This window comes from Otolemur garnettii, unplaced genomic scaffold, assembly GCF_000181295.1.
Source record: "Otolemur garnettii isolate 467f Iridium unplaced genomic scaffold, OtoGar3 scaffold00084, whole genome shotgun sequence".
Taxonomy (NCBI): domain Eukaryota; kingdom Metazoa; phylum Chordata; class Mammalia; order Primates; family Galagidae; genus Otolemur; species Otolemur garnettii.
In genome coordinates this window covers 163,634-170,291 of record NW_003852479.1, presented here as the reverse complement: position 1 = coordinate 170,291, position 6,658 = coordinate 163,634, and the positions used below count along the sequence as shown (strand labels likewise).

The 6,658-nt window shown below is 41.5% G+C and overlaps 1 pseudogene; it reads right to left on the bottom strand.

The window, feature by feature from the left end:
- Window positions 1–3,859: 3,859 nt before the first annotated feature.
- LOC100947163 lies at window positions 3,860–4,520 on the bottom strand (annotated as a pseudogene).
- Window positions 4,521–6,658: the final 2,138 nt, after the last annotated feature.

Sequence of the window (6,658 nt, the reverse complement as noted above, 5' to 3'; positions counted from 1 at the left end):
GCCTCCCAAGTAGCTGGGACTACAGGCGCCCAGCACAATGCCCAGCTATTTTTTTGTTGCAGTTGTCATTGTTCTTTAGCTGGCCCTGGCCATGTTTGAACCCGCCAGGCTCGGTGTATGTGGCTGGGACTGTGAGCACTGTGCTACGGGTGCTGAGCCTGTACACTTCTTTTTTAAAAAATCATCCTATGAGAGCATTACTTAAATACTGTAAGTGAGCTAAGGAAATAGACAGGTAAAGTTGAGTGACAGGCAAGGTCAGAGACTGGGCCGAAGGCTGAGGAGGCCGGCGTGAGAGTTCAGAGTCGTGGAGCTGGCACAACAAGCTTGGGTTGCCCACGGTGGCACGGAGTGCTCAGCCTGCTCAGCCTCTTCCCTCTCAACGCCTCGCTTGCCCAACACTGTGACCCAGTTGGCACTGATGTCAGTGATCCAGAAAGAGACAGTTTGATATAGGAGGGAAGTCATTAAAATTTAGAAATGTGATGTCTCCTTACTCTCCATATCCCAGATTGTCCAGAACTGTCTGCTTCAAAATCTGGCCGCTGGTGGGTGGGGAGAAGCTGAGCTACTGGGAGGGAACCATTCAGCTAAGTCTCTATTTGCCCTGTCCTCTCCAGGAGCTCACCACGGTGCTGTCCAATTTTCTCAGAGGAAAGATATTTAGAAATACACAAACTGCAGCATAATTTTCCCTTTCACGGATGGTGGTGCTGATTCACATCCAAAAACTACCTGGGGAAAATAATTACTCCTACTGTTAACACCAATTTTAATGGATCCCTGTAGCTTAAGTGATTACAAATACTACTGCAGTGGCAAACATTAAATGTGAATTTAAAACTCACTAACTTTTACTTCCACATTAGAAATGGGCAATCATATCAAGTTTATTATTTATTTATTTGTTTGTTTGTTTTAGAGAGGGGCGTCCCACGCTGGAGTGCAGTAGCATCATCATATCTCACTGCATCCTTGAACTCCTGGGCTCAAGCCATCCTCCTACCTCAGTATTTCCTTTGTGTGAGTGAGGAAATGTGAAGATCTTAGCACTTCTGTAAATGGTTATCTGGCTTGAATGCTGGATCCTGCCCACCACTCCACATGGCTTTCCATGCTGGTTCCTCCATATTTTTAGCCAGCTTGGTACTGCCAGGTCCCTTTATGAGCTCAAAGTTTCCAGACTGAACGAGGTGAAGGTAGATTTGGGGACATGGTGGGAATAGGGTGTGTGCCTCTGGCCCCAGCAGGCTAGCTTAATCCTGCAGCCATCACTGTCCTCCTTGTGTGTTGTCAAGCAAGGGAAGTTGGCCTTTTTCACAGTTTCACAAAAAGCACTGAGTTCCAGGTGCTGGAATTCCTCCAGGTAGAGGAGGTTTCACATGACATTTAAAAACTCTAACAAAGTGATGTGATATTTGAGATTCTGAGATTTGGTTTAAAATAATCCAGGAGGGAACAGGGGAGAATGGGGTACTAAAGAAATAGAGGTGGCCATACATACGTAGGAGATGGCTTATATACATAGGGCATGGGACTGGCCTAATAACATAAATGTTGAAGCAAAGTGACAGATATATGAGGCTTCCTTACATAATTTCTTCTATTTATGTATGTTTGAAAATTTATAGAATAAAGGTTCACAAATTAACAAGCAAATGAAGAAATAAACATCAAAAATCAAAATTTGAAGTATCTAAAATTTGAAGAACACAGCTATAATCCGAGCAGGCTAATCCTGTGTAATGTGCAGGCCTCAAAGATAAGAACTCAAATGGAATGGAAGCTTACTTCTCTCTAACAGAATGGTTCAGGGTAGGTGTGCTAGACTGCAGGGGACAGGCTCTGCTCCATGAAGTCATTCAGAGACTCAGCCAGATGGAGGCTCTATCTTCTTCAATATGTGGCTTCCAAAGTCACTCTGTCACCATCTTGCCCCATGAGAAAAAGGAAGGGAGCACAATGCCCAGTCTCTTGAAAGAGCAGTTGAGAAAGGCACAGGTTACTCTGTTCACATCCATTTGCAAGAGCTTAGTCATGTGAAATACCCAGCTGCAAAGAGGGCTGGGCAATGTGGTTTGTAGCTTGACAGGCCTGGCCTAGTTATAGCTGCAGTGACAGAAAGCACACATTTTGATGGACAACTAGCCATCTCTGTCACAACCATCTAGTAAACTTGGCCATTAACATAGAGGTCAATTTATCATAAAGCTTAATGAAACTTAAACTTCAGGGCCTCTCACTTGTATGGGTCTCTTCTAGGGGCCTGTGAGGAGATCTGCATCAGTTTCCAATTTCTGTATAACAAATTACTCTAAACAAACCAGCTTAAAATAACAAATTTAAGATAAAACACTGTTTCTCAGAGAGTGAAGAATCTGGAAAAGACTTATCTGGGTAGTTCTAGCTCAGGATATTCATAAAGCTGCCGTCAAACTGTCAGCCAGGACTACAGTTATCTGAAGGTTTGACTGGGGATGGAGGCTTCCAAAATGGTCACTCACATAGCCATAGGGAGGAGCCCACAGACTCTCATCACGTGGGCTTCTCCACAGGGCTGTCTGGAGGGGAGGGGGTTGACAGCATGGAAGCTGGGTTCTCCCACAGTGAATGATCCAAGACAGAGGTAGAAGTCATATGTATGTTTGAAAACTTATAGAATAAAGATTAACAAACCTAGCCTCGGAAGTGACATACCATCACTCCTACTGTCTTCCATCAGTCACAGACCAATCCCAACACAAAATGGAAGGAGAACTACACAAGGGCCTGGATACGAGGAGATAGGAAGCATTTACATGGCCGTATATTTGTGTAACATTTGGAAAAGTAAGATATTTTATATATTTTTTTAATTGTCAAAATTACTTTTAGTAAGACAGAATAAATGTTAACTTTTTAAACACCCCCTTCTTTTCCTTCCTTTCTAAAGGTACATAGACACAAAGCAATCTATTTTCTACCTAAGATCAAAATAAGTTTGTTTTTCCTATCAAAACACTTCTTGGCACTGAGATAAGTCTGAATTCACTTGATGTACTTTACCAAACTTTCCCCAAAAAATATAAGCCCTCCTATACAGAGAAATTCTCATGTTACAAATATATATTTGCATGTTCTTTAAAGACTAATGAGACACTTATGAGGTTAATAGGCCTGGAATGGGACCATGATGCTATAGTAATAGAAAAATAAAAGTGCATTCATTTATCCAAAGTATTCCGGAAGGGTGCGATAAGAAATGGGATCACATAGCCTGTGATCAATGAGGTTGCAAAATTGTGACATATAACAAAAATATTGTGTATAAAAGCTCCAAAATCAAGCATTAGCTTAAATCAGTAGTAACTGCAACTTGAATAAAAAATTATACCCAACTAGATCTTTACCGTGGCTATGTAACTTCTTGTTCTGTGGCCTGCAGTTTTTTACAGAGGTTACAACCTCTTAGATCTTGTGCCTGTCACCCCTCCCCCCACTATAAGAACAAGAACAAAAAAGGGAATAAACACATCTATAGCTTCCTTCCTCATAGCTGTCTTTGGCAGTGCTTCCAAATTTTGAAAGGAAAATAAACTGCTGAAGAAAATGAAGAGGATGAAAACACTATATGTGATGTGTGAAACCAGTGTAAGACCCTGGTAACAGCAGACAGTGAGGAAGAAAGCGCTGGAAGGAAGGCTAAGCGGCAAGCCTCGAGAGCAGCAGAAGCACAAAACGAGGGCTGCCTGTTACGTCTCTGGCCCTTCTTCCACATTATTTCCTGAGTAAAGAATGTGGAGTCAAAATTTCAAATGCTGAAAAATATAATGACTTTGGAGGAAGAGCTAGGGATGTGAAGGAATGACAAAGGAGTATCGTAGTGGCTTCAGCTGTCAATGAGTTTCTTTGCTCTGGCACTGGCAACGTCAATACCACCTTTGTCGGTGTCAGCCTTCTCTGTGATCTGTTTGTCTATTTTGAGCTTCAGTCTCAGCCCCCATGACCAGGGCCATGTTTTTTAGGTTGCCCAGGATGCTGCCCACAAGAGCAGAGTGGGGTATGGAAGAGTGAGCTTCTCTTCCGTTTCATCTTCTCTGGCATCTTAGTTACATGTTTAATGTATCCTCCACTGACCGCTCCTGCTGTCGGTGGCTGAGGCTGACCATGTGTCACCCAGGCTGGCTGCTTAGGTATTACATTGCTAGATGAGTCGTCCAGGCCATCTCCCCATACCGTCTTTCTTATAGGTCTTACCAGCCCCAAAAGTTCTCAGTTCTATTACGTGGGGAGACACAGAGGCCCCCGCACTTGTTGCCTTCTGTTCAAGTCTTCTCTGCCCCTCTCCTGTCCGTATTTGTTTGGTCCATGCCTTCTTCTATGGGATTTAGTTTTTCCCCTTGTTCATCCAGCATAGCAATGGCCTTGATTCCCACATCCTGAGACTCAATTACACCCAGGATTCTTCTTGTACTTTCCAGAGACTCATCAGTAATCCGGGGAGCTCTCAATTGAATTTCTTCTGATGATAGATTATCCATGAGGAATCAAAATTCTATCAGGCACAGAAATGGAAATGTGGTATCAAGCAGTTCCAGTCGCTCCTCTCCAGCTGCTGTAGCTCAGAACCCCCAGACTGGACCTGGAGCTGCGCCCTTAGTAAGGTGACCAGATTTTAACATTGGTAAAGCAGAACACCATTGACGGGGGCGGGGTGGTTCTTAATTAAAAATTTGGTCTATATGGAGCAACAAAAATTTTCATAGAACGTATTGTAATAGTATTGTAATATATTTTTTTTAAATTTCAACATAAGTACAATTTACAAATAGAATACATTTAAAAAATTACATATAGTATTATTTTATTCTTTGGCATATTTCTCATCGAATTCTAACAACTGATCGACAATGCGATCTTTGATAAGTAGTTCTCAATAATTATTTATTATTAAAGTTTAACATTATAAAATTAACAAAAATAATATAAAACACATATCATGGCGAAATAGCCACATGGCAGCCCCAAACCATATATTCCCTTACTGTTCTCCTGCCGTTCCCTAGCTTGTCGTGCATTCTTTCCAAAAATCGGGACTTTTTTAAAATGCTGCAGGACGCGGGACAAATTGTTAGAAGCAGGACGTCTGGTCACCTGTGCCCACAGACCCTGAGCGCATGTACCTGTGTGTTTTTTCTTAAATTCCCCAAATTGCAAAAGTTTTTAGCTCCACAAAACATGAATCTTTTTCTTTCTTTTAAAAGACAGAATCTTACTTTGTTGCCCTGGGTAGATGCAGATCTCCTGTCTTCTCATCAGCATTGATGATAAATCAATAGTGCACAAACTAGATAACATTAACAGCAGTCAAAACAAATACATGGCGTCACAGCTCACAGCAACCTCCAGCTCTTAGGCTTAGGCAATTCTCTTGCCTCAGCCTCCCAATTAGCTGGGACTCCAGGCACCAGCCACAACGCCCGGCTATTCTTTTGCTGCAGTTTGGCCGGGGCTGGGTTTGAACCCACTACCCTTGGTATATGGGGCCAGCACCCTACTCACTGAGCCACAGAGGCCACCCATAAATCCTTTTCTTATTTGACCTTCCTTAACACTTTCTAAATGGTTTTAGAACTTGGAGAAAGTATTCCACAAGACAAAGTCATCGTTACTAAATTCCAAAGGGAGTGAAGCACTCTTTAAAAATGTATTTGTTTTGACTGCTGTTAATGTTATCTAGTTAGCGCACTGTTGATTTATCACCAATGCTGATGAGAAGACAGGAGATCTGCATTCTAACCCCGATGCCACCGCTAACAAGCTGAATCATAAGATGCAGCCTGCTTTCCGGGCTGTCTTTTTGTCTGTACACTAGTGGCTGCATTAATGGGTGTATACAGACACTTCCAGGCAGTTCTTAAAAGTCTATGAATTAATGACATATCTCTTTATGCTTCAAACTCTGTATCCATAAAATGAGGATAACAGTGTCCCCGGTTTCACGGAGCTGTCATAATGATTAAGTAAGGTAGCCTACATAGAGAATTCAGAATATGCCTGGCAAACATGCTCAATATATGTGATCTTTCTGATTACTTTATCCCTGAAAACTCACCAACCTCAAGAAGCATATTTTCAATGTTTTCGTAGTATCAAAGTAATTTGTCATTTCGGTTTTCATCTCAGATGATTGTGTGTATTTTTAAAAATTGGCAAACAGCAATGTGAAATAATACACATTGATGGGATGGGAGTGTAAATTGGCATAATGACTTTGGTAGCACATCCACTTAAGCTAGATACGGGCATACCCCATGATACAGTAAATCCTCTTTTGGCTATAAACCCAACAAAAATGAGTGTGTATGTCTACCCAAGATATGGACAAGAATAATCATGATAGCTTTATTTATAATAACCCAAAGGTAAAAAATAAATTCAAAATGTCCTTTGACAGTAGAAAGGATAAACTGTAGTGTATTCATACAATGGAATGAACATAGCAATGAAAAAGAACAAATTATACCAACTTGATGCTGAGTTAAACAAGCCAAGCATACAAAACAAATGCATACTGTATAATCCCATTGTGTGGAGTTCATAATCAGGTAAACACACCTCTGATGACAGAGGTCAAAATACCTATTACCATTGGGAGGATATTGATTGAAAAGGTGCA